We start from the raw sequence: 26,545 nt of genomic DNA, 5'->3' as shown, positions 1-26,545 counted from the left end.
GGATCATGTAGTTTTGGTGATGTAAGTTTCCTGGCACTAACCAAATATTTTTGTCTAGGATATTTAGACCACTACTGTAATTAGCAGTGAGGAAATCCATTTCTGGTTACTGCCTATAAAACTGTATTTTTACCAGCTCTCGGAAGCTGCTGGAGATTCCTCTTTTTTTCCATGCCCAGAGGAAAAAAGTCATGTCTGTCCAGCACAGTGTCTTTAGAATGACCTCAGAGGAAAAAAAAAAATGTTATTTCACAGAATCATGGAATGGTTAGAATTGGAAGAGACCTTAAAGATTATCTAGTTCCAATCCCCACTGCCATGGGCAGGGACATCTTCTACCTTCAAGGCAGGGATCACATTTCCAGAAATTTAATGAGAGCAAATATTACACTGCTAACTATGACGGGTGATCCTTCCTGCTTCCGTATTTCCAGGCCAAGTCAAAGCTAGAAAACACAGTTTAAGGTGATTTACCACTTTCACCTCTTTTGTAATTTTATTTTTCTAACTGGCAATGTGGAGGATGCTGCTTCTTCAGTTCTTTCCACCTACTTTTGGGTAACAGGCTATATATATTTAATATATCCTAATTTCTTTAGCTAGTCTTCCATGCATAGATTAGCTTTCCTAGTGACAGAGCTTGTATTAATGAAAAAAAAAGTGTGCCAAACAGCTACTTCCTAAAAAAGTTGAAGCTGGGGAGATGTTACATCATGGAATCTACTAAATTCAGTGAAGCACAAGGTCCCCTGAACAACAGTTGACAAAAAGCTATCAGATTTTTGATTTAACTCATTTTTCACTGTCATCCAGACTTGACAGGTAGTCATGCAGGAGAGGAAGGTTAGGCCTGTTAACAGATTACTTTTAGGTCCAGGAGAAAGCACATAACCTTTGCATATTAAGAAAACCTTACAAAAATCACTCATTATTGTTAGCTTCACAGCCTGTATAGTAAATTGCAGTAATTTGCATGGCTACTATTGTTTCTCCTGAAAACTAGTTTTCCAATGTTTTGCAAAACCATAAAACCTGCTATTTTAATCCTTGGGATAAAATTCTTGAGAATTTTCAAGTACACAATCTACTATTCATCAAATAAATACTCAATAGTGTTATGCTATACTAGTTAGGAACATAACAGAAATAAATGTTGCATTATTTGCAAATTATTCTGTTTAGCTGGACTAAGTAGGATTACATTACCTCCAGGCAGGCCTAACAGCTGGGAGTCCTGACAGAGGAGACCAGTATAGGTGATATTATACTGGGTGTCTGCTATAAGTCATCTGGTCAGGAAGAGCAGATGGATGAGGCCTTCTAAATAAAGCCTGAAGTAGTCTTGTGTTTACAGGCCCTGATCCCATTGGGGAAATCTATTAACTGCTGAAGAAACAGCACTACAGGGCACAAGCAATTAAAAAGGTTTCTAAAGAGCATTGATAGCATGTGCCTGACAAAATTGACAGAAGAGACAAAGAAGAGAGGTGCTCTAACAGACCACATAGTCACCAACAAGGAGGGGTTTGCTGGAGATGTTAAGGTCACAAGCAGCCTTTGGCTGCAGTGACTGTGCCATGTGAAGTTCAGGATGTTGAGAGAAGGGAGAAGGGCAAAATACAAAATCACAACTTTAGACTTTTAGGTGTATCATGGTTTAAGCCCAGCTGGTAACTCAGAACCATGCAGCCGTTCTCTCACTCCTTCCTTTCTTTCTCCCTGCTCCCAGATGGATGGGGAGGAGAATAGAAAGAATGTTAATCCCACGGTTTGAGGTGAGAACAGTCCAGTAACTAAGGTATAATACAAAACCACTACTATGACCACCAATAACAATAATGAGAAGGGAAATAACAGGTGAAGAGAATATGAAACTAAAAGAGGAAAGGAAAAAAAACAATAAACACAAGTAATGCACAATACAATTGCTCACCACTCACTGACCAACACCCAGCCCGACCCGAGCAGCGATCTGGGCTTTCTGGGTAACTCCCCCCAATTTGTATACTGGGCATGATGTGCTGTGGTGTGGAATACCCCTTTGGCTAGTTTGGGTCAGGTGTCCTGTCTCTGCTTCCTACTGGCTTCTTGTGCCCCTCCTTACTATAAAGTCCTTAATCGAAGTAAATATTACTTAGCAACAACTAAAAACATCGGCGTGTTATGAGCATTGTTTTCAGACTAAAGTCAAAAACACAGCACGGCGCCAGCTACTAAGAAGAAGAAAAACAACTGTTACAGCCAAACCCAGGACTAAGTGATATGCTTGAAAGAGTTCCATTGAATGAAGCCCTGGAAGATAGAGTGGGACAAAAAAAAATTGGTCAATATTCAAGAGTCACTCCATCCAAGATCAAGAGTTGGCCATCCCAGTGCATAAGAAATTGTGCAAAGATGTCAGAAAGCCTGCATAGATGATCAAGAACCTCCTTACAAGAGTCAAAAATAAAAAAGTATGCAGAAGGTAGAAGCAGGGACAGGTGTTCTGGGAGAAATATAAAAACACTAAGTGAACATGCAGAGGGATACATGAGTAGAAAAGACAAAATCTAGCAAGGATTGAATCTGACAAGGAATGCCAAATGCAACAAGGTCTTCTCTAATGTCCTGGTTTCAGCTATAGCAGTCATTTTTCTCCTTCTTAGTAGCTGGTGCAGTGCTGAGTTTTTTAACTTTCAGCCTGGGAACAACGCTGATAACACTGATGTTTTTAGTTGTTGCTAAGTAATGTTTACTCTGACCAAGGACTTTCTCAATCTCATGCTTTGTCAGGGAGGAGGGGAAGCCGGGCAGAAGCAGAGACAGGACACCTGACCCAAACTAGCCAAAGGGGTATTCCATACCACAGCACGTCATGCCCAGTATATAAACCGGGGGGAGTTACCCGGAAGGCCAGATCACTGCTTGGGTCAGGCTGGGTATCGGTCAGCGGGTGGTGAGCAATTGTACAATCACCCCTTGTTATTTCACTGAGCATTATTATCATTGGTGGTAGCAGTAGTGGTTTTGTATTATACCTTAGTTATTGCTTAGGGACTGCTCTTCTCTCAACCCATGGGAGTTACATTCTTCCAATTCTCCTCCCCATTGCTCCGGGAGCGGGGGCAGGAAGAAGTGGGAGGGTGTGAGCGAGCGGCTGTGTGGTTCTGAGTTACCGGCTGGGCTCAAACCACGACAGTTCTTTTTGGCGCCCAACGTGGGGCACGAAGGGTTGAGATAGCAACAGATCTGACCAGAGTGTGTCTAATCATATTTGTGATAACCACTCATTGTTACTACTCGTCACAATGGTGTTTATTTGGCTCTCAGACTTGTTGCGCGTGATCTCAGAGTTTCAGCATGTTGTACCTTACTTACAGCCACTATTTGCTGTTTTAGTGTTTATCAGCTGGGGGGCCTGGGCTAAGGTACCTGTTTCACTGTACTTCATGGTAATGACTTGTAATACAATAGACTCATTGATCATGAAACTGGTCTGGTTTGTGCTTCCAGCGTGGCCATCACCACTATACATTGGGAGGTATATAATGAAATATTTAAGCAATTGCATATCTTTTTTTTTTTCCTCGGGGGGTCAACCTATGAAGGAAGCATTCTCTTTCACCCCCCGTTCCCCCACCAGCTTATTTGCAACAGCAGTTGAGAGTTCTGAAGGTTTTGGATGGCCTTTGAATACCCTTGAGACCCGCCTGCTGATTGTGCTGGGGATCAGCATGTTGGCAAACATACGGAGTGTGTTTTACCCACAGCCATCCCACCCTGGGAACACCCTATTTCGTCTGATCTCGAAAGTTAAGCAGAATCAGGTTCAAATCTGGTCTAGGGTTAGACGACGATATAGGAGGACCACCTAGAGATTTTCCCTGAGGCTGGACAGTTATGAGTGGCAGGGTGTGGGGGACAGTATGGGCAAGTATCTAGGCCAGTGGGGCCCTCCAGTGCTTTGGAACTTCACCACTGAACAAGTGCAACATCCAGAAAAACTAGTAAAACACTTAAACGAGGTGTGCTGTCGTCCTGGTTATACCAGAGAGGGACAACTCGCTGCAACGTGCTGGGGCTTGGCCTACGCTTACAGAGCCCTGCTCAACAATATCTAGAACCTTCAGAGGGAAAAAAATGTCTCTGGATCTGATGGCAAAGCAACAGACAACGCAGCTACTCCAACTACAAGGACAGCAGCTACTCAAACCCTGACCACAACAGACAATGCAGCTACTCCAAGTACAGCAGCTACATCAACCCCAGTGACAAGCACAGTAGCTACTCAAAATCCGACAGCAACAGACACTGCAGCCACTCCAACCCTAGTGGCAGACACTGAAGCCACTCCAACCACAGTGACAAAAACTGCAGCTAAACTAAATGGCCAGTTTGTGACAATGTCTGTTGCCCCTGTAAGCAAAAGCAGTCGAGAGGCACAAAGAGCAACCCGCGAAGAAAAGAAAGATGAAGACCCAATGCCATTACCACACGGAACAGGATCTGAACAAGAGTTACTACTACTTGGTAGTAGTAGTGGATCAGAGGAAGAGGAAAAAGAAGAAGAGGTGACTTCTCGACCCCAGACCTCAACCGAGCTGCGGAATATGCGAAAAGATTTCACCCATCTTCCAGGGGAGCACATTGTCACCTGGTTGCTCTGATGCTGGGACAATGGGGCCGATGGTCACGAACTAGAAGGTAGGGAAGCCAAGCAGCTGGGATCACTTGCTAGGGAAGGAGGAATTGACAAAGGGATTGCAAGAGAGAAGCGAGCCCTCAGTCTTTGGAGGCGGCTCCTGACAGCTGTGAAGGAAAGGTTTCCCTACAAAGACGATATTACGAGTCGCTCAGCCAGCTGGACCACGATAGAGAAAGGCATCCAGTCCCTGAGGGAATCAGCCATTCTAGAGATGATCTATCATAGGCCGGATGCCAGGAACACATCCGCAGATCCAGATGAAGTCGAATGTACACGACCCATCTGGTGGAAACTTACACTGAGCACACCATCATCATATGCCCACACATTGGCATTAATGACCTGGAATGGCGGAATATCACCAACAGTGGGTTACCTGATTCGTCAACTCCGAGAGTTCGAAGACAATCTCACCCCTTCCATCATTTCAGCTGTGGAAAAACTGTCCCAGGAGTTCAAACAATTGAGAGACGATTTATCCGATCTATCCAGCTCCCCACACGTACCAACCCATGTCTCAGCTATTAACAGAAGGCACCCTACTGCTCGAGAAAGAAAATACAGGAGATACACGCCACGGGCCACCCTGTGGTTTTACCTGCGGGGTCACGGAGAAGACATGAGAAAGTGGGATGGAAAACCTACTTCAGCTCTGGAGCAACGGGTGCGTGAACTGAAGAGGAGAACAATGGTCAAGGATGATCCTCGCAGGAAAGCTGCTGCTCCAGTCTCTGGTGAGCAGTTTCCCAGATGGAGTGAAAGAGCTGATTTTACTCCAGCTCCTGTGATAAGGAATACTAATCCCTTTCTACAAGACAGAAGTGGACAATCTTATGATCACTGTTAGAGGGGCCCTGCCTCCAGCCAGGTGGAGGAGAGGGATAATCGGGTTTACTGGACTGTGTGGATCAGATGGCCCGACACATCAGTCCCACAGAAGTATAAGGCTCTAGTAGATACCGGTGCACAGTGTACTCTGATGCCATCAAGGTATCGAGGGGTGAAACCCATTTATATTTCTGGAGTGACAGGAGGATCCCAAAAGTTAACTGTACTGGCAGCTGAAATCAGCCTGACTGGGAGGAAGTGGCAAAAGCACCCCATTGTGACTGGTCCAGGGTCTCCATGCATCCTTGGCGTAGACTATCTCAGGAGAGGGTACTTCAAAGACCCAAAAGGGTATAGATGGGCTTTTGGTGTCGCTGCCTTGGAGACAGAGGAAATTAAGCAGCTGTCCACCTTGCCCGGTCTCTCAGAGGATCCTTCTCTTGAGGGGTTGCTGAAGGTCGAAGAACAACAAGTGCCAATTGCGACCACAACAGTGCACCGGCGGCAATATCGCACCAACCGAGACTCCTTGATTCCCATCCATAAGCTGATCTGTAGACTGGAGAGACAAGGAGTGATCAGCAGGACCCGCTCACCCTTTAATAGCCCCATATGACCAGTGCAAAAGTCTAATGGAGAGTGGAGACTAACAGTAAACTATCGTGGCCTGAATGAAGTCACACCACCATTGAGTGCTGCCGTACCGGACATGCTAGAACTTCAATATGAACTGGAGTCAAAAGCAGGCAAGTGGTATGCCACAATTGACATTGCCAATGCATTTTTCTCAATCCCTTTGGCAGCAGAATGCAGGCCACAGTTTGCTTTCACTTGGAGGGGCGTCCAGTACACTTGGAACCGACTGCCCCAGGGGTGGAAACACAGCCCTACCATCTGCCATGGATTGATCCAGACTGCACTGGAACAGGGGCAAGCTCCAGAACACCTGCAATACATTGATGACATCATCGTGTGGGGTGATACAGCGGAAGAAGTTTTTGAGAAAGGGAGGAAAATAATCCAAATCCTGCTGTAGGCCGGTTTTGCCATAAAACGGAGTAAGGTCAAGAGACCTGCACAGGAGATTCAATTTTGGGGAATAAAATGGCAAGATGGACGCCGCCAGATCCCCACAGATGTGATCAACAAGATAACAGCAATGTCTCCACCAACTAACAAGAAAGAAACACAAGCTTTCTTAGGTGTTGTGGGGTTCTGGAGAATGCACATCCCAAATTACAGTTCGATTGTAAGCCCTCTCTACCATGTGACCCGGAAGAAGAATGATTTCAAATGGGGCCCTGAGCAACAACAAGCCTTTGAACAAATTAAATGAGAAATAGTTCATGCAGTAGCCCTTGGACCAGTCCGGGCCGGGCCAGATGTGAAAAATGTGCTCTATACCGCAGCTGGGGAGAATGGTCCTACCTGGAGCCTCTGGCAGAAAGCTCCAGGGGAGACTCGAGGTCGACCCCTTGGCTTTTGGAGTCGGGGATATAAAGGATCCGAGGCCAGCTATACTCCCACTGAAAAAGAGATACTGGCAGCCTATGAAGGGGTTCGAGCTGCCTCAGAAGTGATTGGAACTGAAGCGCAGCTCCTCCTGGCACCCCGGTTGCCTGTGCTGTGCTGGATGTTCAACGGCAGGGTCTCCTCTACACATCATGCAACTGATGCTACATGGAGTAAGTGGGCCGCACTAATTACACAACGAGCTCGAATAGGAAATCCCAGTCGTCCAGGAATTCTAGAAGTCATCATGGACTGGCCAGAGGGCAAAGATTTTGGGATGCCACCAGAAGAGGAGGTGGCGCGTGCCGAAGAGGTCCCACCATATAATGAACTGTCAGAGAGTGAAAAGCAATATGCCTTGTTTACTGATGGGTCCTGCCGTATTGTGGGAAAGCATCGGATATGGAAGGCAGCTGTGTGGAGTCCCCTGCGACAAGTTGCAGAAACTTGCTGAAGGAGAGGGTGAATCAAGTCAGTTTGCAGAGGTGAAAGCCATCCAGCTGGCCTTGGACATTGCTGAACGAGAAAAATGGTCAGTACTTTATCTCTATACTGACTCATGGATGGTGGCAAATGGCCTGTGGGGGTGGTTGCAGCAATGGAAGCAGAGCAACTGGCAACGCAGAAGTAAACCCATCTGGGCTGCTGCATTGTGGCACTGTATCGCTGCTCGGGTGCAGAACCTGGTGGTGAAGGTATGCCACATAGATGCTCATGTACCCAAGAGTCGGGCCACTGAGGAACACCAGATTAACCAGCAAGTGGATAAAGCTGCTAAGATTGAAGTGGCTCAGATGGACTTGGATTGGCAACATAAGGGTGAATTATTTTTAGCCCGATGGGCCCATGACACCTCAGGCCATCAAGGCAGAGATGCAACATATAGATGGTCTCGTGATCGAGGGGTGGACTTAACGATGGACACTATTGCCCAGGTTATTCACGAATGTGAAACATGTGCTGCAATTAAGCAAGCCAAGCGGTTAAAGCCTCTTTGGTATGGAGGACGATGGCTGAAGTACAAGTATGGGGAGGCCTGGCAGATTGACTCTATCACACTCCCACCAACCCGCCAAGGCAAGCGCTATGTGCTTACCATGGTGGAAGCAACCACCGGCTGGCTGGAAACATATGCTGTGTTCCACGCCACTGCCCGGAACACTATCCTGGGCCTTGAGAAACAAGTCTTGTGGTGACACGGCACCCCAGAGAGAATTGGGTCAGATAATGGGACTCATTTTCCGGAACAACCTCATAGACACTTGGGCCAAAGAGCATGGCATTGAGTAGGTATATCACATCCCCTACCATGCACCAGCCTCTGGGAAAATCGAATGGTACAATGGGCTGTTAAAAACTACACTGAGAGCAATGGGTGGTGGGACTTTCAAACACGGGTATACACATTTACCGAAAGCCACCTGGTTGGTCAACAGTAGGGGATCTGCCAACAGGGCTGGCCCAGCCCAATCAGAACTTTTACGTACTGTAGAGGGGGATAAAGTTCCTGTGGTGCACATAAAGAATTTGTTGGGGAAGACAGTCTGGGTTATTCCTGCTTCAGGTAAAGGCAAACCCACTCGTGGGCTTGCTTTTGCTCAGGGACCTGGATATACTTGGTGGGTAATGCGGGAAGATGGGGAAGTCCGATGCATACCTCAAGGGGAATTGATTTTGGGGGAAAACAGCCAATGAACTCAATTGTACGCTGTTGCCTGCTCTATAACACTTTTATAGCCCACCAGCTAGATATCTTCAGGTTGCCAGCAATTGACCCTGACTTCCCTCCGATCATCACCTCAACAAAGAATGGATTTTGTGGAAACCGGACGAGCTCAGCAGTGACCAGATGAGGTTGGCGGTATCATCAGCAGGCAACAACCCAACACCACATACCGTCCCTCCTGCCCTGAAAGACTATTACAAGAGATGGAGCCTGACGTCATGGACTGGATGAGTTCAGCAATTTTACAGGGGTTGGTCCATGGACTAGGGAATGACATCTTTATCTTTGTGTGTGGGTGTGGGTGTATATGTATGTGTATATATGGGACAGGGGAGATGGTGTGTTGAGAGATGTGGGATCTGAGCATGACGTGAATGGTATGGAATAAGGGGTTATTTTTCTCCTTCTTAGTAGCTGGTGCAGTGCTGAGTTTTTTAACTTTCAGCCTGGTAACAACGCTGATAACACTGATGTTTTTAGTTGTTGCTAAGTAATGTTTATTCCAACCAAGGACTTTCTCAGTCTCATGCTTTGCCAGGGAGGAGGGGAAGCCGGGCAGAAGCAGAGACAGGACACCTGACCCAAACTAGCCAAAGGGGTATTCCATACCATGGCGCGTCATGCCCAGTATATAAACCGGGGGGAGTTACCTGGAAGGCCCAGATCACTGCTCGGGTCAGGCTGCGTATCCGTCGGTGGGTGGTGAGCAATTGTATCCTCTCCCCTTGTTACTTCACTAATCATTATTATCATTGGTGGTAGCAGTAGTGGTTTTGTATTATACCTTAGTTGCGGGACTGCTCTTCTCTCAACCCGTGGGAGTTACATTCTGCCGATTCTCCTCCCCATCTCTCCAGGAGCGGGGGGAGGAAGGGGGAGAGTGAGCGAGCGGCTGTGTGGTTCTGAGTTACCGGCTGGGCTCAAACCACGACAGTGTATTACCTATGTGTCCTTGTCACCGAATAATAAAATGAAGTTTGAGAACAGGACCAACAATGGGTATAACTGTTACCAAAATGAAGTCTGAGTCACCTGGGTATCATATTAGTATTTTGGAAAACCGCATTTAAAATACTTAAAAAATGCAATCAGCATCCAAAGATGCTACCTAAAGAATATAACTGAAAAAATTACTTTCTGTGTATTGTAAATAACCATTTCCTTTCAATTTAAGGCTTGTTTGTGGTAGGTTACTCTTGTCTCACCTCAGCCAAAGTATTCTGGAATATACTAGGAGTGTGATTGAATCACAGCTACCCAGTTCAGACTTTTTCCATATTTGCAGACTTCATCTGCAAATCGCTCTTTCCATATATTGCTTACAGAAGGATTTAAATAGGTTATGAACTTTCATACCATTCAACAGAATTGGTAGATGAGTTAGCATTATTAAGAAGAGAGATCCTGTTTCTTGTTATTCAAGTTGAGCTATAAATGCTATAGCTGATTAACCTCTAAAAGTCTGATGGATTCTATGGTCACTCTACCTTCTTAGGTTTGATGTGGCATACTTTCCTTCATTTGTCCTTGGAACCAAATTGTTGCTTTAAGAACTGGACCTTAGAGGCCATCACTATGATTACAAACGGGAATGATAGCTGGAACACAGAGAATGAGTAGTGGATCTCACAGCAATTTTGAGAGCAGCTTTCCTTGCTCTGCTTTCTTCTGTGCCATCATACTCCAGTTTTATAGTGCTCTGACTCATCACCAATTTATGTACCCAACAACAGCTCCTGACATGTCTCTCCCATTAGTTGGCATTCCTGATACTGTTGAAGGACTTCAATGACACTAGTTAATATTGCCTTCAAAATTATGTTTGTGTCTTGCCAAAGTTCTCAGGGGGAAGGAGAGTTTAGAACCATACATGGATTTCGTTTAAATTGAGCATGGAACACTACTTCAGCAAAATTTCTATGTGTATTTAGCTACAATTCACACATCTTCGTAAGCTGTGATTTTTTTAAAGTCTGCTTTTGATGTCCATGGCAACAAACTATAAGGTCTTTTAAATTTTTTAAATCAGAAAGTTCCAGGAACCGTGGAGTACTTGTATTACTGTTTGGGGTTTTTTTTAAGTTTTAGAACTAATTTTCTAAAACTTGTACTTGGGAGTACACTTCTGGGACTCTCTTCTTGCGATCTGGGGGTTCAAGTTTTTACCTGATGCTGCAAATGCATACCAGAAGCCTTCAAGGTCACCAACAGTTGCCCGGAGGTGTCACGTCTCACCTATGAAAAGGGGAGAGTGACTAGGACTAGCAAATCCCTGCAGTGCGGATTAAGATGAGGTGGCATTCAAGGCCCATACATAAACACCAGCTTTAATGGACAAATATTCTCTAAACATTAACCTTTTCACCATTATATTCCACCTAAGCGATGTGGGTTTATGAGAAGTCGAGGTAGGCCTTGTGTTACCAATTTTAAGAGAAAAGAGAGAGAAAAGAAAACGGGGGTGAGAGGGTGGGGTGAAAGAGATCGGGAGATCATCAGCCCTCGATCCAGCATCAGATCTGCCACCGGGGGTGTTCAGTGTAGAGAGTGTGCCAGAGGCTTTTGTGTGCCACATTTATTGGCCCTAGTTCCTGTACTTCTATAACCATTTCTCACCCTGATTTCAGGAGGGCGTGAGACATCAGTCAGTCAAGAGAAGTGGCACCAAGCTCCTCCCCATGACTTTCCTTTCCTACTTCCATAATCTTCCCTTTGAGCAATGTCTAGGCTCACAGTACAGTCATTTGGGCCTCCCCCCTTACAGAAGGTTACTTGATTTTTCAGGCCTTTGTGATGGTGTATCTCTGGCTTTTGTTCAAATGCAAAGGCACTCTATTCCTTCAAGTCCTACTTTTAAATATCATCAAATTGTTGAATGATAGAAGCCCATTTGTATTCCTGTTTCCTCACATTACCTGTAATCCCAGGTATATACCAATGGCATATAAGTATTTATCTGTAATATCAAACCATACAGCATATTTATAAAACTCTTAAACAAAGAAACAAAACAACCCCTGCAGTTTAACTGACATGAAAACAGAGATACCTCTTCCCTTCCTGAAAAGGTGGCTATCATTGTCTCAGCCTCTGCGTAGGCATCTTCGCTTTGTGGAAGTTAGAACTAATCTCTACAAGTCTTTCAGAGGTTTTACACTGATAATCGTTCACTACAAAAATCTCTTTTTTTTCCCCCACTCTCCACCTCTCCCAGTAAAGGATGTTTCTCCTTTTTAATTGAATTGTTTATCTGCCATATTTACTTATACTTTTGTTAAATTAGGAGTCCTCATCTGCATTTCACTCCTAAAAAGCAACCTTTTTTTAGGAAGATGTAAAACTCCCTGTCTTCCCTTTCGTAACTACTTAATATTCTTCACTGCAATTTATCTTTCACAAGATCTTATAGTCAGTATCCTTTTGTAGATTAGAATAACACATGATGCAAGCATCTAAACAGGCTAAAGAAATAGTTTCCTGCTGTCTAACTAATGCAGTAAACTGGAAAACGAACAAACAAACAAAACCCCCCAAAAACCCCAAGCTAACAAAAAGTAATCCAGATGTTGTTACATTCAGCTCAGAAACTGACTTTTTGTTGCTCTTTCACTTCTTATGAAAAGACAACGAAATTTTTCATGAGTACATTAAAACCTTGTCTGGTTTTGTGCCTCTCAACTAATACATTTTCCTACAGTTAGCCTTACCAATAGATGGAAGTGACATAGATGTTTATCGTTACACTTAAAATTCAAAAGTCAACTCATATGATTTTGAGATCTCTTACTCCAAAGAATTTCAAAAAGCAATAATAAACAATACTTACATTCTTCAGTTATAGTGTTGATCCTACTGCAAAGGACAAACATAGGCTGTCAATGTAAAATAATGTTTTAAAAAGTAACCTGAGAGATAGAAATATTAACCAGCTATCATCTTCAGCTCAAAACAATGCACATAAAACTGACTCTTCAAACCTTGGCTGAAGCTTACATAAACTTTCTGATCAACTTAAATACGATTTTTGTTCATGCTGGAAATTTATGACCCTGGCCTGTGCTACCTCCATGCATAGTCAGGTGCTCCTGCTTCTATAAATGGGGCAAGTGCAACACTTTTGTGAAATCCAGCTCTTGTGAAATGCCTATACTATTCTTTTGCCTTTGCTGTGGAACAAACAGTTTTGAGTAATAGGAAAGAACCGTTCTGACTATCTTCAGCTTCTGAGAGCAATAACTGTTTTTGTGACTGATGAAGCAGAATTTCAGGATGATGTTCTCTGGACCACTCATCCTCCCCCAGCCCTGTCAAGCTTGTCGTCAGCATTAATGTGCTGATCCTGCAGTCTCTCTGCTGAAATATCACATGGTGCAAATTTGTTAGGGTACAAGAAAGAATTGGAGTTAATTGTCCGAAAAAGGTCAGATATAGGCCTGATTTAAAAGGGAATGGAAATCTGATGTTTAAATCATCGTGTGCTTCCTTTGAAAATTTATTTATAGATATACATGTACTATTTAATTGTGTTAGCTGAACTTTAATATATACACTTATCCATAGCTTCTTTATAGGTTATATTACTTCAGGTTTTATGTTTTCAATAATTTTCCCCAAGCTAAGTATACTTGATACAATTCTATTAGTTTAAGATTATAAAAGCTGATGAAAACCTAGATGTTCCTGGAAAGAGCCAAGAGAACCATCAGAGCTTTTCCCACGCAAGCATTTATTAGGAAAGTCTTTCAACAATCACTCTTGGACATGTTGTACATTTTGACAGCACCAGAAGAGGACACAGAGCTTGTTTCTCCTTTCATTTACAATACATAACTTCCAAATGAGTGGAAATCATTCCCCTGTGCATTATCCTAAGTAAAAGGGACAGTCAGGTTCTGCCTGCACATGTAGCTATCCTACAAACAGTATGTTCACCGGGCTTAGAGTTCTGTGATCTGGGAAGGAGCAATCTCATCCCAAGTAAATATTCCAAAAGGATAGTAGCCTCCAAAATGCTACTTTTTCTAGTTTCATTCTCTTGGTTCACTACAAAAGATTTTGATGAAAACAGTCAAATTTATTGTTCCTCGTTTTAAGAGATCACTGAGGGAATAAGAACCAAGAAGAAGTCACACTGAATGAATACTTTCTTATAGCTTCAGAACAGAGAACTATGATTTGTGGATGAAGAAGCTGGGACAAATTCCAGTAAAGGATTTTGTAAAATTTCTAGGGAGTAAACTCCCTAGAAACAGTATCAGAGAAATCTACTGTCAATGAATACTTTACTTCATAGCAATATTAAAGTAGAAAACATACTCACAAAATGGACTGCTACCTTGTAACATACTTGGAATGTTTTATAGGACAGGCTTTGAATCTTCTACCAACAGGGTCTCACTTCTTTACTGCAGATGGGTTTTTTACTGCCATTTATATATGAGGCACCTTATTACCATGTGTTCTGCATGATTCTGTTTACCTTACTTAGATCAAACTGTTGAAGTCTGTACCCTGCATTTCTTCTGGAGAGTTGGGAGAGGTTAGAAAGAGGAACTCAGCCTGGTAAGTCTTTACACTCCTCTCTACAAAACTGTGTAATAGTGCAACCCACTAATAAGCAGGACAGACCACTTTAATTCAGCGCACACTTTAATGTATGCTGTTTCATTAAATTTGTATCATTTAATTCATGTCAGCCAAAGAGCAAGTCTGTCTTTTAAAAAAAAGTTCTATGAAGTCAAAGAATTCCCATAGCAATCACAATCTACATATTACCTAGTGGACACTTTCTTCTGTTTGCTGGAGGAGATATGTTTAAAATCGAAATGGATAGCAGTTATACACAAATGGCTCTGCAATTCTCCTCATCAAATTAATAAAAATAAATGAATAAAAGATAGAAGGTGAACATTTAATTACATGAACAGTTACTTTTCCAAATTCTTGCAGCTTTCTGAGTGAAAGAACTCAGAGGCTGTTTATGCTTTATTTGTTCTGAAGGTTCCAGTCTCATTTTGGGATCAATGCTAATATAGACAACTGATAGGACCAAAGGTTTTATTACACCTTAACCATCATTAATAGCAGTTTGAGTATATTTCTCAAACAATACTTAGACCTATTGTAAAATTAAGATCAAATGAAACTGAAATACAGATATTACCACAGTTCCACAGCAAGATAGTCCAGCAAAAGCAAAGCAGACTATAACCAGAGAGCCTACCAAGCAGGTAGTTTTAGAGAAAAAGTTCCAGGTTGATGATTTTTTAAATAGAAGTTTCCAGATTGTGTTTACTGAGAAGTTTTTCCCCATCATCTAAGCCCACATCAGTAAATTAAACAACGCCAAAGCATGGGCCTGTGACCTGATGCTCAACTACTGTCTATACTGAATGTCAACATGGTTCTTAGCAGTTTCAGCCTGTTCCTACCTAGTAGCATTCTCCCATCCAATGCACAGAAAGGTCTGAGGATTAACCCAGACCAGGAAATATCCACAGTAGGCATTAAAGATACCTATTTGGCATGTCCGCAAGGTTCAATTGTCCAGGTTGACTGAGATACCTAAACTGTCATAGTTCATTATTTCTTGTGCAGGAGTCAAAGAGAAGACATGCAAAGATTGAGTCCTTGTAGATTCTTGTATAGAATTGGGTAAAAGCTAAGGAGGTCTGGCATAGGCCATGAGTCTCTCACTATTAATATTAAGTAGGAAGAAGCCTGGCAGGAGGCATGGTGGCTATTAGCACCCCATCACAGTGCTGTGATAAGCTACATTTAGGTACATAACCTGACCCACTGCTCTAGTGCTGCTCAGCAGTGCTGTCTACGTTAACAAGACTATGACAAGAATGGAAGATGTAAATCCTTGATGAACTGTCTCCATTTGAGACTTCTATGCCAACGATTCTAGGCTCTCTTTTCATATTCATCACGTGCCATGAGAAGCATTGGCACCTCAAACATTCGTTCTAGAGATTCCAAGCGAGGAAAGAGTCAAGCATGGGAGTGTGATCAGACCTGAAGTCAGACTCCAGTGAGTGACAACTTCACCGCTACTGCAAATAGGAGAGGGTGAAGGGAGTGACATGTTCGTGTCTTGGGGTCAGAATCTTGCTGACCATTGACAGAACCAGGAGGAGAGGGTCTGTCACTGCAACAGGAAGACATTCTTCCACAGCAACTGCAGCAGATAGAGCAGCATCTGTCAAAAATTACATTTGCATAGCAACCTTCTATGCCACAGAGGAAGGTGCCATGTCCTGTAAGTGCTGATAACTTCGATAAAAGGTATGCACAGTATGGTGAAGGCTCCTGGGGTTTTTTTAGAGTACTCCAGTGAGATGGCAATCACTCAAGTAGCGCTCAAGTTCAGAATGTGGCAGAGGTAGCAAAGAAATGTGCATAAAGGGAGGCTTCTTCCACTTCCAGCAGAGAAGCTTTGGTTGTCTGGAAACATAAGGCAATCCAGATCATGAGACAGGGAAGATATAAGAAATAACCATGTGATAAGGCATAGCTGTAGCAGGCAAGCAACACCTGCCATGATTCAGAAATATGGGCATATACACACCAGAGGCAGAGAATTGTGTGGGATGCATTTTGAGCAAGGCTGTATACCTGCTAGTTTAGATCAGACATGTTAATTTATCACTTGACTCCAGGAACACAGCACAGCCCCAGGTAATTTTGTTTACAGACATACATGATGAGTATATGTGTGTTTTTCTACTGTAAAAACACAGGAATTACATTCTTCCTGTTCACATGGCAAGATTTCTCCCATAATGGCAAACTATACATGTACAAATAAAACCACTGAATTAGTTAATGAGACTAATGCCTAGAAATTTAATTAGTACTAGCTTCATGGTGTAAGAGCTGCTTCTGGAAAACAAAGACAATAAACAAAGTTTGAGAAATACAGCAATTTCATGAAAACATCTGCTGCAGTTCTTTGAAGTTACATAGCACGTTTTGTCATTAGAGTCTCCCCAGCCTTCTATTTCCTCAATAGAAATTATCCATGTATTGGGAAAAAGAAATTTCAAGACAGAGTCTAACCTAGCAAGAGGATAATGCAGGTGACAAGACTGCATTTCATACTTTTATGCACATAAGAATTTGTATGTCCTGAAGCTTTCATCATAAAAGCAACAACCTTTGTATTTTCACTCACCTACCTACTCATACACAAAAGCAAAAATATAGGTCATCCAAGCCAACTAACACTCAACAGACAGAGACCCAAGAACCAACCTTCCTGACCTCCCTCAAAAAAAACCCCCAACCAAACTACCAAGACATAAAGCCAAAAAACTGTAAAAGCTTGTTGATATAACCTAAGCTAAGAAAGTTGGATTTTGGAGATAGCTGACTCAGATAAGGAGAAAAACAAAGCCAGCAGTAGGAGAGGAAGGAAAAGAGTAGAATAAACCTAAAAGACTTAAGTTACATGCATTTCTTTTGCTTGTAGCTTCAAATAAATCTATAACAATCTAGCAGTTAATACTGCTTTTTCCTTTAAACTGTCATGAAACTATTCAGTAAAATGCAAAAATTTCCATACGTCCTGGAAAAATAAGGTTTCAACAACCAGATGTTCTTACCTACTTATTTTTCCTGGATCAATGTTTTCCTATTTCCTATTTATAGCCAGTTTTCAGTTAACAGGGTAAGCTGACTGAGGAAAAGTACAACAAATATTTCAAATACTAGTTCTCAGCATTTTCTCTGCCCAATTCACACATGTGAAGTTTTTGTTAACAATCTGAGCACAGTCATACTTGCTTGTCGTGAGATAAATTAACTGCAGTCTATCACTATGCTTTTCACTTCCACATTCATGTTCACCATGGGAAAAGCAAATTCACTCCCAATTCATGTTTCCTTCATCTTTTGCCACAGCAGAAAAATAGTTTGGAACTCAATTAACAAGAGCTTTTGCAGGTGATAAAAGTGGCTCCAGATGCCCTAGATCCTTTCTGGGGAAGAGGCAGGAAGAGTATAAATTAACAGACCCTGTCCCTGAAACCACATCCTGCTTTACTTTCTGCTGCCTGCCTGGAGGACTGTTACAGTGCACAGAAGAACACGCACCTGGTTTACTACACTGACAGGTGGTTGCTGTCTCTTTTCTTTCTCTCCCAATAGTTAACAGGATAGCATAGAATTACACTAATGTTCAGTTGATTGCCATGAATATATAAAGTAAACAATATCTATCTGAACCATTTATCTTAAGATGCACGTCACATTACATAACAGACAAAAACAATTGCTTCTGGGAAAGCAGAATTTAAACCATTTCATACAGAAAACATATGTTCAGTAATGTTAAAATCTTAGCTGATTGGTACTTTTTTTTAAGAAAAATTGCAGTGCAGGTGGAGCCTCTGTGTATAAACTGTAAACGCGCTGAACCATAGGCTGGTTGAGTGAACGCAGAAAATCTGATTTAAATAGTAATTACTTGTTCCACATTTCTTCTATAGAAATTTAGGGGGTTTCTCTACTTAATTTTTCATCATAGGCTCACTTACTGCTTCACCAAGACCTTAAGCCTTGTTTTAAGGTTAATGTTTTATTAATGGAAAGACATGAACTGTTTGACTCAAATAACTTTTGCCATCAAATAGGGAAAAAAAAAAGAAAAAAAGAAAACCTAGGAGTACACTCACAAAATCTCTTCAGCAGGAAAGTTTTGTTTACTCCATTTAGGAATGCACAACCCCTTTGTACAATGCCTGTATACCCTGAATTTGTTTCATTTGATATTTTCATTCATTTCTTTGCATGCTGTCAGAGTACCGTGGCCGACTGTTACAGATACAAGCATACACACATACAATTAATTCTCAGAGGTGCCTGAGGGATCTGGTCTACCGAGATCACCATCACAGTCTGCCAAATTTATATAACTGACTAAATTAATTCTTCTTTTTATTGATGTTCAAACCAAGCTAACTTTTTATTAAAGATACATGTGACGCATTTTCTAGTATCCAATTTCCTGGTAAATTTTTCATTCTCAAAATTCAGTGTTTCTACTTTCACAACTGGGTATCAAAAGTTAGCTCACAATAGCAAGTAAAAGTATTTCTGATGTTTTAGGGTAATATTTACAAAGTAGGTGAACCACGTAAGTTATGTAAGTTACCAAAAACTGTGTAAAAGAAGTATGGCAAAGCTATTGAAGATAAACTTTCTTTTATAATGAAGAAAAAGGAAATATGTTTGCTTTATTCTTAGGCCCCTTAAAATGTCCTAGGGAAAATATAGTCCTCCCTCTGAGCAATGCAAACCCAAAGCTTAGAAATACAACCTGATCTTTGCATTTTACTTCATTTTGAAGTTCAGTCATATACTGCACATGTATTTAAACCTAAGCATTTCGCAGTCCTTCAGGTGAAGGAACAGGATCTCTATAGTCCTTGTTGGTAGTTGTATTTCAATCTATAAAAGACTGTGGAATGAGGACTTAAGGTTTCTAAGAACTTCAGTATGTAGAAAGATACCAAATACAGTAATAATTACAATAAGCTACAGACAAACAAACAGAAAGGAAATTTTAACAGATATATATTATAGTATCTACTGCCAAAAAGAGAGGCTAATATGAAATGTATATTATAAAGACAATACTTAAATTAAATGCTAATAGAAACATCTTTAAATCTACAATTTATGAGCAAAAATCTATTCCATGGGAAATTTAAATATATGTTGCTTTCCATATGGTTTTAAAGCAGAGAAAGTGGAATCACTCACAGAAATTGAAAGTGCATTTTGATCCTCTTTTTAAAATTATAACTTTCAAAGCTGAGCATTACATAACTTTCTGATGCCCTATCAACAAATTGTACATTTCTTCTTTCCTCTTTGAAGGAAATGTTCATACAGCCATACCTATATAAGTAAAAAGTGTGTGACTAAGCCTTCCCATTTCATTACCAAGAAAATTGTTCCAAGTTATAAAAGAACAGTTTGCATATTTGGTAACTGGTATTCCTGCATAGCTGCCAACAGATATTTACAGTAAGTTCTAGATACTCCTCCTATATAAAATAGTATATATCAATATTCAGAAAATAATAAAGTAACATAGGATTAAAAAAACGTATCTTCACACCCAATTCAGACTTCTCTTTTGATGGATGATAAATGAAGAAAAACAAACAAACAAAAAACCCGACAACTTAACAGCTGATGAGATTTTGTTTGCTTAACAAAACATGTATTTGCCTTGATGTGTTAGGAGGTATTGCAATAAAAAGCTTTGTAAATTCTAAAATATCAACAATCATAGAAAATTTCTGAAGATTTATAGATGGACCCATATTACTATACAGGGATTATAGAGAAAATAGATAACACTTTTAGTTCAGAAAGTCTCCAAGTTACAAATCACTGATGAAGACTTCATTAAGAAAAGTACCACCACCATTTTGTTTCCCTGTTCCTAGTTCTTCTTTAGATATCTGAGATACTTGCTACTGAACATTGCTGGAAAGAACTAGATATGGACAAAATCATATTTGCATAAGACACCCATGTACACACTGTACACACATACTAGTCAACCAAACTGCACAGTAGCCTTTTTTTTTTTTTTTCTTTCTTTAAAATTAAAGGAAACATGGGAATGCTAGTTTGAAGAGACTTCTGGGGATCGTCTAGCCCAACCTGAAACAGGGCTGTCCCCAATATTACATCAGGTCAGCTATGTTTTTTCCCAGCCAAATCTTGACAGCTTTGAGATATGGAGTTTAATCAACCTCTTTGGTTGGACCCATGACAGTCCTGCACAGACTCAACAGTGAAGAGCTGTTTTCTAACAACTAAGCTGGCTCTCCCAGGCTACAAGTTGTGGAACTGCCCTTTATCATACCATCTGCCCTTGTGGAGAAGAGTTTGTTTCCTCAGCCCTGTAACCTTTCTTCAAGTAAGAAAAGGATATTTTTAAAATGCTTCACTTGGTCTCCTTTTCACTGGAGTAAACAAACCAAGCACGCTTATCCTCTCCTTCCGTGCTGTAGTTCAGTGGTCTCCAAACTAAGGTGCGAAGGAGTGCTAGAAAATCCATTGGGTTATATGAAGAAATTATTTCTGGTACCATTGTTACATAAAGTAAAATAAAAGTCTGTTTTAAAAATAGCATTTACATTACCTTTGTCTCATTCATCCTTTTTCATGTATATTTTGGTGTATATTTTATAATGTACACAATATAGGAGTACAGTATTACATACATAAGGCACTGGGTAAAGAGGAAGAACTTTCCTCAAACTTCTGACCATGCTCATTACAATGTAACTTGCTATTCTTTTGTGTGTTTGCACTGAGAGCACACTATTGGCACATACTCGGTACTGAAATGCTGAGATCCAGTTTAGCAGGCCTAGCCAGCCAGTACCCAGGTTATACTGGCACGTGGAGTTACTGCTTCTCTGATGAACACTTCTTTGTGTTCAATGTCATAAGAGATTTTTTGGCCCCAATATACAATTTTCTCAAGGTCTTTTTGGACTGAAACTTTATTGTTCGGAAGGTATGCCATTTCCTTTAAACTAGTTTCCTTTGTAAATTTGCTGAGGGAGAATATTTGCAAACTTCTAGTAGCTACATATGACTGCAGCAGTCTTGCTACCATTTAGCTCCAACAAACACCATTTACAATTGCCTCTTAGCAGTCCTCTGTCTTATATACAGTCAGCTCTCATGTTACTGTTATTAAAACCTTCTGTAAGATGTGAACTTGCAAGAATAACTCAAACTTGAAGGTTTTCAAACTCTCTCCTGTAGCAGTAGTCTCAGTCCTTCGTTCATTCTTTCATTCAGTCCTTCATTCAATCAACTACAACTGGCAATACCTCTAAATAAAGCTTTTTCAATAGCACCCTGCCTACTTCTTTCCTCTCCATCTTTCTCTCTGTTTGGCTCAACTCCTGAGCTGTCACTAAGGTCATGTCATTCCTTTTACTGTGATTTCCACACTGACTGAAGCAACTATCTTAGCAAGATTAGGAGTCACCAATAATTTCAAGTATTTTTCACTGCTAGGCTTTTAGGAATACCTTACATTATGACATCTGAATATACACAGAAACATGGAATGTCTTAAGGATGTCTTCCTTCAATGTACTTTTGCCTCAGCTTTCCCTGAATGCATGAAATAAACTGATAATATGCTTCTGTATTGAGAATAAGAGCAGTCTCCCATGACAATACTTGTGTCTCGCACTACTAGTAATAAGACAATCAATCACAGCTACTTGCTAGTCAGGAACCGGCAAAAACTTCTTCACTGCTGGTATTTAGTCTTTATTCATTGAAAATTGTTGATATAGATCACTACATTCTATAGAGGAACAATTTAATTGTGCATCTTTATAAAAACTGTACCAGCAGAAAAAAATGTAAAATGTAATAACACCCCCAAACCACTATAAAAAAAAATTCGTGAAGTTCTACCTAAGTTCACACCAATGGAACTATAATGACTAATTTATTATCCATTATGAGTAACAACTGCATAAAAAGATCAATGTTGATAAATGCAGACATACTCAATAAATGCAGCAATTTTTTCCTGTAAATTCGTAATGTAAGATAATATAACTTATATCTCACCCATCATTTTTAAGGAACAAGCTATGAAGTAGCAGACAGAAAAATCTCCAGTTACTCTTCAAGAAACTGGGCAAAAAGAAGTTTTTTGAGAATCCTTATGTGTCTTGCAAGTCAAACAATTTGACCTTATATGTATTTCAATCTTCAGTTGCGATGATGATCAGAATTTTTCAAGAATAAACATACCAAATATGTGTACTCAACTCATACTGCCCTTGAATCCCCTTTTCCCCAGTGCTGGTTAAACCAGCAAGACACAAATATTTTAAAGCAAAGGAAGAACCTGCTTGCATACTGTGTGGTCCACCAACTGAGAACTCAGAGAATCTCTCTTCTAAGTCACTGCAGGCATATATTAATTTTTTCCAGGTTGTCCATATTTGTAATTATTTAACTTAAAATTCTGTTCTTAAAAAATTCCAAATTGAATATGATGTCTGTTACTGGTACATTTCAAGTGATTTTTCAAGAGAAGAAACTTGGAGATTGTTGCTAAACTGGGTAATACTGGGTAATAAGATAATTTTATAGAAAGTTTTACAAAGACAATTTTCCACTGTTAGAAAAGGTTTCGTATCCGCATGGTATTCTTCACATTTCATTGGATTTTTTTTCTGTCAGGCCATTTTATAGTAGTGAGGTACAGTATATTGAATCTATTTTACATATAAGAAAGAGCTTGATTTTATAAATGTTTGGAAGAAACTTGCTTCTGTCCCCCTTTAAGACACTCACTTACAGAATACTATTCTATTATGCTTTTACTATCATTATGCCTGACTTCCAGACTATAAAACAGACTATGTTCTGTATTGAACCACTCTGTTTTATCTTTTGTGTAGTAAAACTTAATGAGATCCCTGAAAATCCAAAAATGACAAGTTTAAAGCAAAAATTTGAGAGCAGGTAGCCATGTTATACACAATGGGAGAAATTCTCAGTGTTGCCAAACCAAAATTCTTCAGGCAAGGTTCTACCAGCACAATAAAGACAGTATCAGTCACAAAGGTCTTCTGTTTATATAAAAAGCTTAGCATTTCTGCTGAAACTAGAAAATCTATATTTTTTATTCAGCATCAACACAGGAATGAACAGAGCTTGTTTATTAACACACAGAATCAAAGTCTTAGGACTGTTTAAAGGGAGGAAAAAAATGAAAGCAAATATTTTAGGTACAGCAATTTCTTCTTGTCCATGTATCATTACCGTAGATCTTCTCATGAATAGTGCTAAAAGAACACATTAAGCTATTAGGAGAGAGGCTGCTGCTGTCTAATTAGAATAATAAATTATCCAACATTTTATTCAAAATACAAGGGAACTCTTAAAGCTATGTGATTGTTGCAATCACACAATCACCCTAGTAGGAAAAAATGCTGTCCTTTTCAGCCATGTGGGGAGAATGACAGGTGTTATGCCTGATATGATTCAGGCAACTACTTTATATCTCCATTAAAATAACAACAGAATGTGATTAAACTTACTTGTTTAGTATGACTCACAAAATGTGGGAATGTTTATTGACAAAGTATCACGTGGTCAAATTAAACTGGATTAGTTTCAGTCACATTCGCTGGCAAGCATTTCTTATCCATACACAAAATAATTTCATTTTTAATTTAAACTCAACTTGTTTACTTTTTACTGAACAGGACTGAAGAAAACCCACACAGTTAGATCCTTGTAGACAACTGAGCAGGTAGTACCTTCAGTTGGATAAACAGTTCTAAGAGAAACAAGCAGGGACTTCTTAAACAACTCTCCAACTCTGCAGGATTTTGTCTGTCTATAATTTCTGCTTATGGATTTGACATTAAATGATTTTTTTCCCACAAAATAAGGTTCAGTGATACAGAATGAGGAAATGTACCCCATGTTGTTTGTTCAGATCTAGTCAGTCAGTGCTTGGAAACACTGTCATAATGTCAAGTCATAGTTATCGTCTTGCTTGTGCAACATGAGTGGGTTTGGTTTGAGGATGATCCCAGTACAAACACACTTAAACTGCAAAGATTGCAGTGATAATGTCACTGACTTGCCATGCACCCTGAGAGGCCAATCTGAATATCTGCATGCTTTTTAGTTTTGGTAGCAGAGATAGTGGTTCCAAGTTTGACACATACTATAGAAAACAGTTATTTCTGATTCACGGAGAAATAAGTAATCCCAGTCTTGAATTATGTCATACTAATATCTTCTATAAACTATCAGTCAATTCAGAAAGAGAAACCAAACCTGAATATATTTTATGTCACTCAATGACAGGAACTTTAAACTCCATAAATTTATAAAATATTATATATACTTGTTTAAGGGCAGTAGAGAAATGTAGAATGGCTTACAAATGTTCATTTTGCCATCTTTTGCCTCTCTTCCTTTTACTACCTCATTATCCTTTTCTCCTTGAATATTCAGTCTCAGCAGTGCATTAATTGTATCTTAGAGAGACAAGAATGTAATCCCAGACAGCTAAGAAAAGGAGAAGAACCTGTCTCTTTTCACTTCAGAGCCCTTTAAAACATTTTTTCCTATAAGGATAAAGATGTGATAATCATGATATGGTAATCAACTAAAAAATTAAGTGCTCTGTCCTTTTTATTTTCACAGACACCTTCTCACTAATTATAGGGTTGGGTTTTTTTTCAGCTGTAAGATTTTCCTTTAATTCTAAGAACAGAAAATTTAAAAATCCGGAAAATTAAAACATTTAGTAGTCTTGTGGGATTACAAGGTAAACCAGGAACCAGTAGCAAATATCTTCTCCCTCACATACTCCACACTGATTTTTGGTGAGTGTTATCTCGCAGGCCAATGTATAAATCAAATATAACATGACTTTCCTAGCAGTCACATGTTTATTTATACTGTTTGGAGTAGACTTATATTTACTCATTCATGTTTGGGTTTCATTCTGCCATTTGTAAATGATGTGCCTAATGTTTCAAGGAAGGTCACACCGGAAGAGTATATATCCTGATCTTGCTCAGCACACATGCAGAAAATAGTCATTTAATGTATCACTTAGAAACTAGAAAATCAGACAGAACATGTTTTCTCACAATTTTCTCTACATTTGTTTAATATCTTAACATGGTGTTGTGGGATTTGTAAAAAATATCACCTGCAAAATCCCTCATGTATTTTTCATTAGAAACCCCAGCATTTGCCAGTTATAAAATTAACTTCTATATCAAGTTCCTTAATTTTTGAAATTTCAGTTGTCACACAAATGAAGAACAAGAAACAATATTCAGGTATGATCCCTGGAAATAATCCAGACTGCTGTCATGTACTTGTAAAATTTTCCCACTTTTTTTATTTGTCATGCACATATTCTGAAAGAGTCTGTCCCAAGCTTCACAATCTGCATGTCAATCCCCACCTCAATGTCTCTCTATCTTCCAAAGTCTCAGCTGTTCTATTGATTTTGTTTAGAATCACTGATGATTTGACAGTCATGCCACTTTCTCCCCTGCTCTAAATGGTTAGAAAAAATGGGAAGTCGTCTGGAATTTGGTATGTGATTTTAAATTTTTTTTTTTTTAATATTACTGAAACTACAAATTAGATTAGCCTTCACAGTCTTCCCACAGTTTATTTCTAACATCTGAGATGCAGAGTAAACTAATCTGCAAGTTTCACATCCCTACTTGCGTATAATCATTGAAGTGGCAGAATTACATTTAAATCCTCCATCTTTTCCCCTTCCATCTGTTCTCCTCCCATCCTCTTGCCCCTTGGTGACAGTGAGGTTTTCTCCCTTGGGGCCAAGATTTTACTAAGCTAAAGCAGAAAAAATTATAATAAAGCATATGCTTAGAATCTGAAAGATTGAAAAAAATATTGTGAAAAACAAAAAAAGAATGTATTAAAGTGTGCACTAAACTAGACTCATTCTCAGTTAAGTGTGCTTCCTTGGCACTTCACCTAACTTCCTCACATGTGAGACAGATACACTAGACCACCTTGCAATTTACTTTGATGTAGATTCACAAACCCTCTGTTACATCAGCTGTGATAATCTTTATTCTCCTATAAGTATAAAAAATTTCAATATTCTGCTTTTACCGTTACACTTCTAGATAAAGTTCTGTTAGGTAAATATGTAGCCAAATTCCCTTCCTCACAAAAACTGCCTTATAAAGGCAATATCAGATTCATCG

At 40.1% G+C, this 26,545-nt stretch overlaps 1 long non-coding RNA gene across 1 annotated transcript; it reads left to right on the top strand.

Annotated features, from left to right (window-relative positions):
- The first annotated feature begins 3,039 nt into the window (after nucleotides 1-3,039).
- LOC115601210 lies at nucleotides 3,040-21,973 on the top strand. Its single transcript, XR_003989262.1, has 3 exons — nucleotides 3,040-3,177; nucleotides 11,633-11,642; nucleotides 21,962-21,973. It is a non-coding gene; the product is annotated as an uncharacterized LOC115601210 (long non-coding RNA).
- The last annotated feature ends 4,572 nt before the right edge of the window (nucleotides 21,974-26,545 follow it).

This window comes from Strigops habroptila, chromosome Z (genome assembly GCF_004027225.2).
Source record: "Strigops habroptila isolate Jane chromosome Z, bStrHab1.2.pri, whole genome shotgun sequence".
Taxonomy (NCBI): domain Eukaryota; kingdom Metazoa; phylum Chordata; class Aves; order Psittaciformes; family Psittacidae; genus Strigops; species Strigops habroptila.
Note: the sequence above shows the minus strand (reverse complement) of the source record. Positions and strands in the feature narration are given on the sequence as shown.